Here is a 13,503-nt window from a genome sequence, read left to right on the forward strand (position 1 = left end):
GCTGTGGTTGCTGTGGAATCCCAATTGGGAGGTATGAAGAAGGTGGTGTTGTTCCAGGTGAGAGGCGAGTTGGTGGTTAATAGATTTTTCTAGTGCCTTGGCCAGGAATTACAACAAAGATATTGGGTGGTAGGTGTTTAGTTTGTCAGGGGTGGCTGAAGGTTTCGTTAGTAGGGTGGTGACCTCTGCGTGTTTCCAGTCCTCAAGGAGGATGGCCGTAGCTATTGAGGTGGTCAACCAGGTGTTGAGTTCTTGGCTAATTCTTGGTGAGTTCATGGATCGCTATAATGAGGTAATGATGAGTGTGACGTGTGACAAATAAACTACCTGCTCTTGATCAGTGGGTGTTGAGACTGCTAAGAGAAATGGTGCTCAGCTGAATGTACCGTTTCAAGCAAGGCACAAACCTTATTCAGAGAAGGAAATGGTGAATTCTTTGCCCACTTCCAGGGCTCAAGGTTCCATGTTGAGCAACACTGGGAGGTGGTGTCAGAGGGACTGTAGACACTAGAGAGACGTGTGCATGCATGTTAGCTGAATAGTCCCTTGCAGCAGTTACAAGAACAATTTATAGACAGGAGTGAGTGAAATTTGTGAAGGGGTAGCAAGGAGAAGAAAAGAGATTGGGAAGAACAGGAAAGGAGGTGGAGGAACGTGGTGCAACTTGTGATGTCAAAAGTGATCCCCCTTATAATCACTTAGGACAATTGGCAGATGTAGAATTTTAAGAAAAATTGTTTTGTGGATTTGAACCGAATGGGGTGGGGGGTATTTGAGTGTCCCATTTTGGTAGGCTAAACAAGATAATGGGGGAAGAAGAGGGGCCGGGGAAGGCGATTTCAATGGGAACATTGGAAAATGTATTGTCTCAGGCATGAACTGTGGGCATGGGAGATTGATCCTTTCAGGCAAAATTCTCATTGATTTTTTTTGTGGCATTCTGTTTTCCTGAGAGAGCTGCAGCTAAGCTGTGCAAGGAGCTACAGTTGGAGAGTGTGAAGTTGGAAAGGAGCAGGTTGCACCTGAGGGTATGCAAACATAGGATGAAGAAAGGAGGGAATGGAACATGGGTAAGGCTAAGTAGGTCAGGGAAGAAAGAGCTATGACCAGAAAAGGTATGCAAGGAATTTTCGAGGATGCAAGGTTGTGGACCTGGAAACTGGTTACTTCATGAAGATGGGGGCATAGAGTTTCGACATGCAGGTTTTGGGTGTGCAGAGGGGACAGTACAGAAAGCCTTCAGACTGGGATGGCAGCAGGAAAGATTTAGGAGATTGGGAAGGTGCAGGTCAGAAAAGATGTTGAGGTGCGCCAGGCCAAAAGGCAAATGAAAATAATAGTAAGTAATCCTTATGCCTCTTCCATAGTAATGGATCGCTCATAAGGGAGGATGAAAGATTTGTGGATTGTAGCTACGTCATTGCATAATGGACAGGGGAGTATGCAAAAAGGCAATGTTACAGGCATAACTGGGATTGGAGAGTGACAAAGTGGTGGTAGAATAGCATGATTTAGGGTTATGAGGTAGTAGGAATTGCTACCAATTAAAAAAAATGAGCAAAAATCGGCCGAGACTTGATCTACTGGTGGTGCACTTAAGTGCAAATTACATTATACAGTTGTGGAGCTTTGAGCAGTTAAAAATGCTAAGAAGCGTATGGAGGGTAATGAGGAAACCAGCAGCAAATTTAGGAAGGAAGTAAACAGGAATGAAGTTGGTTTCTGCAGGGCATGAGGCAATTGAGTGATTAGTCATGTGGACATAGATTATACTGTGCCTGTCTTGTTTATAAAATATGGGGTGTACTTGCTGGTGTACAGGAACAGAATATACATAATAAAGGTAATAGAGATACTGGAAGTGTGGTGAGGAAGAGAAGGTGAACTAGCTAAAACGAGAGAGAACAGGAAGATCACTTCTGAAGAGGTTTTTTCTGTTTGTGGAAAAGGATGCTCAGGAGACGGTGGGAGGGTGGGAAGGTGTGTTTAAGAGTGAAGAATTACTGAAAAATAGTATAGGTGGGATTGTTAGCCTCCAGTGTGGGCAGGCAGCAGGAGAAGGAATGGTAATACACCAATGCATTGTGAAAAAGTGTTTTTCTCTGGATAAATGTGTTTAAGTATGACAAAGTTATTTGAAGGGGGTGGTAGACAACAAAGGGTGAGTAACGGTTAGGGGGATGGAGGTTAGGAGTTTAGTAATTACAGTCAGAAAAGGGTTAGGATGTGCGGTTAAACTGAAGGCGGTAACATGTGAGCTCTGTTGACTTCTACTAATGTATTACAAAATGGGGTTTGATCCAATTAAGAATAAGCAGGATTCACGCTATTGACAAACTGGGACTTAGAGATAAGTATGTGAAGAGCAATTTGACTAAGGGATAAAGACATGTCCTCATCCTCTTAAAGAATTTAAAGACATTATACCCACTCCTGAAGCTATCAAGGAGTTCCAGCCTTCACAAAAGAAGGACACAAGTTGTCTTAGAGACAAAGACGGTCATTCCGACCGTGGCGGTCGGCGGTGAAGCGGCGGTAAGACCGCCAACAGGCTGGCGGTCTTTTTTCATGAATTCTGACCATGGCGGTTACCGCCATGGTCAGCCGCCGCTTCACCGTTCCGACCGCCACGGCGGTAACGACCGCCGGGCTGGAGACCTGGTTCTCCAGCCCGGCGGTCGTCACATACCGCCGGCGGTATTCCAACCCGCCTGACCCCGGCTTACCGCCATGGATTTCATGCGGTTTGGGACCGCCATGAAATCCATGTCGGAAAGCACTATCAGTGCCAGGGAATCCCTTCCCTGGCACTGATAGGGGTCTCCCCCACCCCAACCCCCACCCTGACTCCCTCCCCTACCCCCCCACCACCCCTGCCACCCCCAAAAGGTTGCAGGACCCCCCTCCCCAACCCGATCCCCAACATATACACACACATACACACATACATGCACGCATTCATGCACACACTCATGCACATACACACACCCCCCGCATTCATGCACGCACTCATGCACATACACACACACCCCACATTCATGCACGCACTCATGCACATACACACACCCCCCGCATTCATGCACGCACTCACACGCCCCCCTCAACATACACACACGCACACCCCCATGCATGCACACAACTCACAACACCCTCCCACCCCCCTTCGCTAACGGACGATCACCTTACCTGTTCCAGTGATCCTCCGGGAAGGAACGGGACCCATGGGGGCAGCTCCGCCGACACCGCCACGCCAACAGAACACCGCCACAGCGAATCATAGGTCGTGATTCGCTGGGCGGTGTTCTGTTGGCGTGGCGGTGGAGGTGGAGGTGGAGCTACCACCACTTCCCCGCCTGCCGCCAGTATGGCTGTTGGCGGCTCTTCATCCGGAAACGGGCAGAGCGCTGCCAACGGTCATAATGGCCCTTGCGGAAGACTGCCAGCACTGGCGGTCTTCCGTACGGCGGTCCCTCGGTGGTCTATTGAACCACCAAAGGCTCTTTGTGTTGTATGTACACATTAAACTTTGTAAGTGGCACAACAATACTCATGATATACAAGGGCCCTCGCTAATAGGCTTTAATTTATTTTTCATAATGTTTATTTTTAATATCTTACAATTGATACAGTCCTGAGCAAGACCTTGATGTTAAATTAAGGTCCCCATGAGCAAGGTCAAAACTCGTCAGCATATTTATGAGGTTAGGGAGAGTGTCTTATCCCTTAATGGTATGAATAGATTAACTCCCGCGAGTGGACTTGAAGGAAATACACTCCTGACCTGAACAGGGCCACTAATGGTCAGGTGAAATGCATAAGGTTGATGGACTCGAATTACTGATATAAGCATCATTCTACCGTGGATATTTTTTATGTAACATTTAATTTATATGCAGGACACTTAACAAATGGTGTGAGAATTGAATTAAGTTGTACATTCTCTTGTTTCATGTATTGGAGTTTTAGTGTAATGAACATAATATTTTCATTTTTGCTTTGTTTTAGTCCTGTGTTGATGCATTTTCTATGTAAGTATATGAAAGTCATACTCATGTAATTCAACTTGGCCTATTTTGATTATTGATGGCACAAAGTTGGAATTAATGGAATGTTCTAAAGGTCAATAGAAGGATTTGAGGCAGAATGCATAATTGATGACTTGGTTTACATTTATAAACAAGGATAGTTGGGTGATGGTTAAGACGGTCATCCATTGTATTCTATTTGCTACCAATAATGCAGCCTTTTTCACAAACACAAGTGTTAGACCGGGCATTCTTTGCGTGGGTTCCCCCTAACTTTTTGCCTTCAGGTCTCCTGTTTTTGTTGACTTTGTTTTTGCTGGCCTTAGGATTCTGTGCACTTTACCACTGCTAATCAATGCAAAAGTGATTGTGCTCTTTCCCTAATGTATGGTTAATTTGGCTTATACCCAATTGGTATACTTAATTTACTTGTAAGTCCCTAGTAAAGTGCACTACATGTGCCCAGGGCATGTAAATCAATGCTACCAAATGGCCTGCATCATTAATTGTGCTACCCACTTATATACCCCTTTAAACATGTCTCGGCCTGCCATTGCAGAGCTTGTGTGCCATGTCGCCTTGGCAAAATAAACCTTTTGCCAGGCCCAAACATTCCTTTTAATACATAAAAGTTACCCTAAGGTAGGCCCTAGACAAGACAGCCCTAAGTGTAGGGTGTAGTGTATTTAAAAAGTTGGACGTACTTTTATGTTTATTCATGTCCTGGTAGTGAAATACTCTCACAACTGCATAGCCTATCTCTCCCGTAGGATTCCATTGGAGTTGTCTTATTACATTTTATAAGTGTAATTTCCAATTGGGAAGAGATAATACAATCATGTTTGGTGTTTCTGGAATCCTAATTTAATATCCTAATTTATGATGAAGTCAGATTTTAAATTACAATACTGAAAGGGCCATCTCTACAAAATTGACATTTTGGGCCAGATGTATAAAGAAACCACTTTGCGATTCTCTAATAGTGATTTTTAAGAAATAGCTATTTCTGATTCGCAAAATGGTATGTATCATATTTGCGGTTCGGTGATAGTGATTTCTTAAAAATCACAAATGCTATTACCAAATCGCAAATAGCAATTCTGAACCCATTCGCACCTATGGGCCTGTAGGCCCATATTTGCAAATTTTTTGCATTTCCCAAATTGCGAATTCATAACTGTAATTCACAATTTAGGAAATTCAAAACCCCAGGGTGCTGGGGGCCTAAGGCCCCCTCTGCTGCACCCCAAAATATATTTCAGGACATGTAAGGCGCACACATGCCAAAGGGGCATGTGTGTGTTGCAAGTCAATTTTAAAAATGCCTTTTTAGTGCATTTTTTAAATTTGCACATGGTTACTACCAAGTTTTACTTGGTGGTAATTGCGATTCCTTAATGCCCTATTCGCATTAAGGAAAAGCTTGATACATGTGCTTAAGAAATCACAAATAAGGATTCCTTATTTGCGATTTCTTATTTAGAGAATCGCAATTTGCGATTCTCTAAACAGGCTCACAATTTTAACGAATTGCTATTTTAGCAATTCCTTAAAATTGCCTAGTGAATGCCTTTCATACATAATGAAAAGCATTTTTGCATTCGCAAACAGCCATTCACACTGTTTGCAAACGCAAAAACACTTGATACATGTGGCCCTTTATTGCTACAGCCATTTGGTGCCTGCAGCATGTCTGTAGTCACATGACTGAATGCAGTTGGTGGTCGAGCTTTGTGTATTCCCCCTAGACAGCCACACAATGGGAGCTCAGGTGAGAATGAAGGGACCATCACTGGCATGATGGGAGGGAGGATCTGTGCCCAGCCTCACTTATACCTGAATAGGTGGTGTACGGTCTCCACACAAAAGGCTGCATACCCCCTGTAGTTAGTCTGGAGCCAGGGCCACAAAAGCAGGGCATCTGTGCACTTCAAAGGCATGCTTCTAGAAGCTTCTCTCCACTTCAAAAGCACAAATGTGCATAAAAGAAGGGCCTCAGACACCACTACTTCAGTACATTTCTGGACCTGTGGTTATTCTGCCAGGATGAAGGACTGCTATGCTGCTGAAAGATTACCACTCTTCTGGACTCCCGCTTTGCAATACTGACCTGCTGCCCTCCTGCCTGCGTGAGAAGGACTTGATCCATACCTCTTGAAACCAGAACCCGCAGTGACTCCAAAGGATAGTTGTCTGGCATCCTGATCTGAAGCTTCAGGGACATAACAGGTTTCCAACAACCTTGCATCTGCACATGGATGCTGTCATCTGAGAGTCTATTATGCCATGTGGTGCTACCCTAGACTTGGACCCTTGGAAGTGGGTCTAAGGTGCTCTGTGGATCCAGCAGAACCAACACCTCTCTTCTGCTGCACGTGCAAACTTGAGCAGAACTGACACATCCCTGTTGCTGCGTGAACTGGACACATAGCAAAAACCCACATTGCATTGCAGCCTCAAAAACCCACATCGTATCGCACCCTCATCAGAACTGCCACTGTGCAACACAGCACAGGCCCTCACTTCCCTCATTGATGGCAGCCTTAGCAACAACTCCAGACTCTGTGTTACAGCCTCACCCACCCTCGGAGGCGACACATTGCCCTGACTGCGCACCGCATACTCAATGCCTGACTTCGCATCACAATCCCCATCCACGGGATCTTCCATAACGATGCAATCCCTAGCACTGCAGCTACATCTCAGAACGAACACATCACCTCAGCTGCATGAAACATCTTCAATGCGGCTCCTTACAATGATCGGCAAACCAAGATTACTGTGTTCAGTGGGCCTAGCTGGGCCCTTGTAGCTGGACCTTCGCTCCGTCGTGATTGGCCTGAACTTGTGACTTTGTCCCGGTCCAGCATGACCAGATATCCACAGTTGGCGCTTTTAGTGTTATTTTGACTGAGATCTTTAAAATTGCATAATTCCAGTTCTACTAAATGGATATTTGTCATTTTGGTCTTGTTTTATTTATTAAAGTAAGCTCTAGGTTTTCAAATTGGTGTGGGACTCTTTGTGTGGTGTTTCACTGTTTTACTGTTTGACATATTGCACAAATACTTAAACATTGCCCCTAAGTTAAGCCCGATTGCTGTGTGCCAAGGTACCATGGGGCTGAGCACAGGTTAATTTGGAATTTTCGTGGGCCTTACCCTGACTAGGAGTGTGGCTGCCTGACCAAGTCTCACACCCAAGACAACCAGTAACCCAATTTCTCACAACAAGTATGTCATGAGTGCTCTCTTTCCCAAAACGATTCTTACACGGGTGTAACCATCCTTTCCACAAGGAGGCTTTTGGAATGGCATAAGAGACATGCGGTGTGCTTGTGACTTTGGCTGTCATGGGGGTGCCATGTCTCTGCAGAAAGCATGCACTCGCTCAGAGGGAGAAAACATTGACTTCTGCTTAGCAAAAGAAATGCACCCACTAGCCATCCTGTTACATGACAAAGAATGAAGGAGCAGGGTTTGAAAGCAGGTAGAACAGGTTAATCATGTGTAGAGTGCTTAAATAAGATGCTAGAGATAGTCACTGAAAACAGAAGGCAGCGGGAGAAGATGGTAAGCTTAAGAGTAAAGAAGTACTAAAAAGCGCCATAGGAGTCAGACGATGTGGCTACTTGGGCCTTGTGCAGGAAGGCAGAAGAAGAAGAGGTGGCAACGCAACTATGCAATGCGAAGAAGTTTTACTCTGGGTCGAATGTACTGGTGCTTCACTAAGGTCTTTAAAAGATGGAGGCAGAGGCCAAGAGATAGGTAAAGGTTAGGGATGAGAGGATGAGGTTTAGAAGTTATTGTCAGAAAAGAGTTATAATGCGCTGCTAAACCGAAGACACTAGAGAGTGTGAGCTCTGCTTGCTTCCAATAAAGCAGACTTTTTAAAAAACATAAGCATACCAGGAGGATTCTCTTTTCAATGGATACCCTTCAGGATTCTTAAATGGGCACAAGCACTAATATTTGAGTATGCTGAAAAGTTGGCCTATCAAAGCTCAAGTGCTACTTTACTCGTGAAAGCACACAATAATGTCTTAAGATAAATTAATCTTTGCAGTTCTATAGTGTCCAGTCTGGTCAAGAAAAGTCGGAAAGCGCACTTGGGGATTGGTGAGGAAAATGGCATGCACATATTTTGAATTTTTGATTTCGCAGCGAAATTATATTAAAAGCAGGACCCATAAGACTCCTATGAGCAGAGTGGCAACTTTTTAAAGTTTCGAAATAAACATGTTGTGACACTACAGAAAGTCCAGTGTATGCAATTACCTATTGGCAGTAAACCTATGCATAACGTAAGAATTAATGGGAGCCTTCTTTGACGTTTATTAAGGTTGTGAATTCAAATCATTTTTGACATTCGCAAGTCAATGTCTGACTGAATGTCCTTCCTACACAATCAGATCAGTTCTAAAACATGGGATGTAGAACTGTATATTACAGTTTCATACATATGGCTCGTTTTGATTTGCAGGAAGGTATAATTGATTTCTTTCTTGAGAGACATCACAGTAATTGGTTTAGTAAATTAAATATCAAGCTCAAAAAGCAAACACGCATTTGAAAATTAACAAAGTCCAACAGAAAGCATTCCAACAATACCACCAGGCTTTAGTAGAAGAGGTGAAAGACACTAGAGAAGGGGATTCTTGTAAATAATTAATTTTGATGTTAGCGTGTACATGTTTAATATAGCGACTACGACTATGCAGTGTTGAAGTGACAAACTAAAATATTAATTGCTATTTTTTGTCTGTGCTTGTAAAGTAGTACTTTTTCCCTATACAGTTTTAGCAGCATGCAACATATACATTATTTAATAAAAATTCTTCAAGGAAACATCATCCTATACAGGAATGGAAAGTTTCCTGAGATGCTGATTTCTCTGAAAGGGCGGAAAGGATATCAAAGCATTTACAACGTGACTCCAGGTCCGAAGAAGACCAGACTTTCAGAGCCAACAAACTTTAGTTCGTTCACCCATTTTGTCAAAGTGCAGTTTAAAATCAGGCACTCATGTCATCTGTTTTTTAAAGTAAATTGTCGTCTAAAAAGCGCAGCTCTTCCCCACAACAGCTGGGGTCAGTGAAATGTTGTCTTCAGGGATTGAAATATTTAAACGTTGACAAAGTCAGTAGGTCTGCCTTTTAGGCGAAAGAGTTTTATGGGTGGCTATGTGGATGAGTCACAGGGTGAATATTATAGCTCTCTTTGGTTCGATAACAAGGTATATGAATGTTTTTTAGTGCATGGATGTAAGCATGATTCCATAAATGCAAAATACATGCGTGGATATTTGGTTAAGCGAGTCGGGACTCAATATGTGAGGAACTGAATGTATGGATAGAAGAGCGAGTACATGGTTGGATGATTGAGTAAATGTTGAAATGAGTGGCTATATGAAGGTGTGAGTGCATGAGTAGATGAACAGACAAAAATTGCAGTCTTTAGGGGTGGGTGTAGTGAGGGGGCAGTGAGAACATTGTGACAGAGAAAGCATTAAAGCAGCAAGTGCTGTGAAACAGAGGTCGGAAGGCAGGTCAAAATCAAGGAAGTAGAACCTTTACCTAATATATCATGAGAGGTATGAACCTTTCACTTAATATATCATCGCACATTAACAGAGGGCTTCCAAATAAAAGTACCAAGACATTCATATATTTCTCCAAATGCACTCCTTAATGACTAATTCTACAGACATCCTACGGGGCATATTTATACGCACTTTGACGCACATTCCCACGTCAAAATCCCACTGTGTGCATCATTTTCTGGATGCGGGAAACCACTTTGCGTTAAAGATATGCAAGGTAGGTGTCCCAGAGACAAACACCTGTGTGCCGTATTTATGCTACTGCGCAAAAATCCCGCACGGCCGGGAGGCGGAGGAGGAAAATGACGCATAGCCCGATTTGCATAAAAAATTAACGCCTGGGTCAGGGCAGGCGTTAAAATGGGGCAACCACACCTGTATTTACTGAAACCACACAGAAGCAACAGCAGAGCTTTAAAATGAAGACATGGAGGTGCTTCTCATCCAGCGTGCACGCAGACGCAGAGCACAGAAAGAACAACAGCAGCTTCCACAACACCAGCAGGGACCCCAAAGGCAACGCAGAAGGCAGGAGAGGATATTCCGCACCAGGACAACCCTTCATGGCCTCAGGGAACATGACATCATCAAGAGGTACAGGTTGAACTGGCAAGCCATTCAGCAGCTGCTGCGCAACATTGAGCCACAGTTGGCACCCAGCTTGCAAACACCCCGCACCATCCCACCAGAAACCAAGCTGCTAGCTGTACCACACATGTTGGCAAGTGGCTCCTTTCAAACCACTGGCGCCCTGGTTGCTGGGATCTCACAGCCATCATTCTCCGCCTTCCTGCCCAAGGTACTGGATGCCATCATCAGACTCACACCCCGCCACATCTGCTTCCCAAACACACAGCAGAAGCAGCAGGAGACAAAACAGGGGTTTAACCTCATTAATTGATTTGCACACAGCCTTGGTGCCATTGACTGCACACATGTACGCCTTGTGCCACCTGCTGCAACTGAACATGTATATCTCAACAGGAAGCAAACACACTCTATCAATGTGCAGGCCATTGTGGATCACCAGGAATTGATCACCAACATTGTGACAAAGTATCCTGGGAGTGTACATGATTCATTCATCTTCCGTCACTGTACCATCAATCAACACTTCCAGGATGGACGATATGGAAATGGACTACTTGTTGGTAAGTACAGAAACCTACTTATGTACACTGCACAGAAACCCTCTAGGACAAACAACACATACACCACAACAGCGACATGTGGACAGGAACACACTGAGGTTGTGACACTGCTAGGCATGTTTGATATCCTCACCCAATGGGATACACACCTAGGTACAAAGTACAGTTCCAAATAAAACTGATGCCACTCCACAGACACAAAGGGAAAATGTAAAATAACACAATGACAAACACATGGTGCCAACTGGCATGACATCTGTAAAGATAAACCTCCAATAACACATCATTAACACCCAAACAAACACCCTTCCAGCCAATACGTACTGTGTAAGGGGTGTGGAATGTAATTTGCTGCAGGTCAAACACCCTGACTCACATAGCATTATGGTGACTACAACAAAGGTCATATGCAATCATTGAGGCCATTCCAATATCTCACATCACTCCTGCTCTCACATTGCCTACTACCAAGAGGCAAGTGGACTGTGCAAAGAACACATCTTGATGGTACTATATGGAAGGTGCACATTCCTACACATACCCATTGTGACAAATTAACACACACACAAAAGATGTACTGCCATACGGACCTTCTGAAACTCAAACCCACAACCTCACAACCAAGTTAGCCAGCTGAACTAGACCATGTGCAGTAGTCTAAGTAGACATTACAACCTGAGTCAACTTGCCAAGGGCAGAGAAATAGGTCTGCAGTGAACTTGTCACACAAGTGAAATTAGTGTACAGTCAAATGTTAACACGTCAATGATTACAACGTATGGAGAAGTTTGGCTAATTGTCACCTTGCAAAATGTAAGCGTCTCACTGATGTTTAAATTAATCCATTGCATATGTCGAAAGGTATGGGATGTCCAGGGCACATAGATGCGAACGTGTTACCACCACTGTCGAATCGATTCTGTGTATGGAACCATCATCTCATCCCCAGTTAAGAAACAGGGACACCTGTATCACAAGTCACAGTGCTAGGGAGTGCACACTGTACTGCAACTCCGAAAATATACTGCTGACAACTGGTCAGCAGCCAAACACTTGTTCAGCCAAGGAAACAACCCAATGCTGATGGTACATCCTAGAAGCCTAGGAATCAACACAATAACACAAATGAGTCACAGACAACACAAGAGAACTACTGCCATGCAAGGTGATATCAGTGGGGCAAGCTACATCAACATGATCTCAAATATTTTCTCTCTTAACTGATCAGGGGTATGGGATCCAGCCATGGATTATGACCCCATTTGGCAACTCAAGCACTGCAGCAGAGCGTGCCTACAATGAGGCACACAGGAGGACACGCACCATAGTAGAGAGGACTTTTGGCATCCTGAAGTCGAGATTCAGGAGCCTCGACATCACTGGTGGCAGCCTCCTATACTCACCAGAAATGGTCTGCAAGATAATTTTAACCTGTGCCATCCTGCACAACATTTGTGTACGAAGGAACATTTCCCTATTTGAACCAGAGCCAAAAATGCCTGAAGAGGAGTAAGAGGAGGATGTTGGCCATCAACATGAGGGGGACCAACCAAACACAGCTGCAGGATTGCGTAGGCGCCAACATATTGTCAACAATTTCTTTTGAATCAACTCACTATCACCACTGTATTAACACATGTAAATAAACACCTATATTAATCACCATATCATGGTCTGGGTAATCATTTTTGCTCAGCTTTATCTCTATCTCAGAATAAGAGTGTAGCCTCATGGAGCATTGCTGATATACCGATCAGGACACAGAAATTTCCAAAGCAATTGTGATGCGTATTATTCAACAGTCACATTCACACACACTGTAAATGACATATATCCTGTATATTTCACCTTTGAAGGGCAATAGCAGAGGACCACACCTATTTCACACATACATGTTGGCAACAGGATTCTTTGCAGCATATGGCACACATCTAAGACACCATCAGTCAATGATGGAACAAAATGCATCATACATGAGGCAGGGGATGTGCAATTGCAACAGTAACATTAAGGTATGGCCACACCCTTGACAGCAGTAACTCTTACATCACCTATCTTTGCAAGGACCATGTGTGACTAGAATTCCATATAAGCAGAACATAGAGAGCACAAGTGCCACACCCATGACAAGCATTGCGCACATGACATTCCATGTACATGTCAGCCCATGTCCTAAGTCCTGACACACCCATGTTTCTGGTCTCACCCCACCCGTCTTAAGAGGTCCCTGGAATGGTAATATGTGAACGCAGATATTCCCTCCTCTACACACACACAGACTAACAATATTAATCCAGTGTGCGTCACCCTTTAGTATGGTATGCCATAGTCATTGTACATCTGTCTGAATGGACATCAGGTTAAATAATGCACTGGCTTGTAGTCTCTAAGCCCTGTTCTCACCTGTAGATTGCTTCCCATGTGAAAGGTACTGTTGGCCATTTGAACTCAAATCTCACCTACAGGACTTGTGAGAAACTGATGCAGCACACACCTGTGAGCACCTCCATGCAGACCAGCCATTTGAACATGCACTGCCCTTTTAGATGCTTGGAACAGCATAGAAGCTGCCATTTTATTGATTACACTGTTATGCATTGCCAGAAAAATAAGCTGTGTAACACAGCCCTTGGGTTTATGTGTCACCTTCCAAAACACAGGACAAACACAGTTTTCCATGTCAACTGTCTTGTTCTTCCTCCAACCAGTCTTAGTCAGACCACTGA

This window comes from Pleurodeles waltl, chromosome 2_1 (genome assembly GCF_031143425.1).
Source record: "Pleurodeles waltl isolate 20211129_DDA chromosome 2_1, aPleWal1.hap1.20221129, whole genome shotgun sequence".
NCBI lineage: Eukaryota > Metazoa > Chordata > Amphibia > Caudata > Salamandridae > Pleurodeles > Pleurodeles waltl.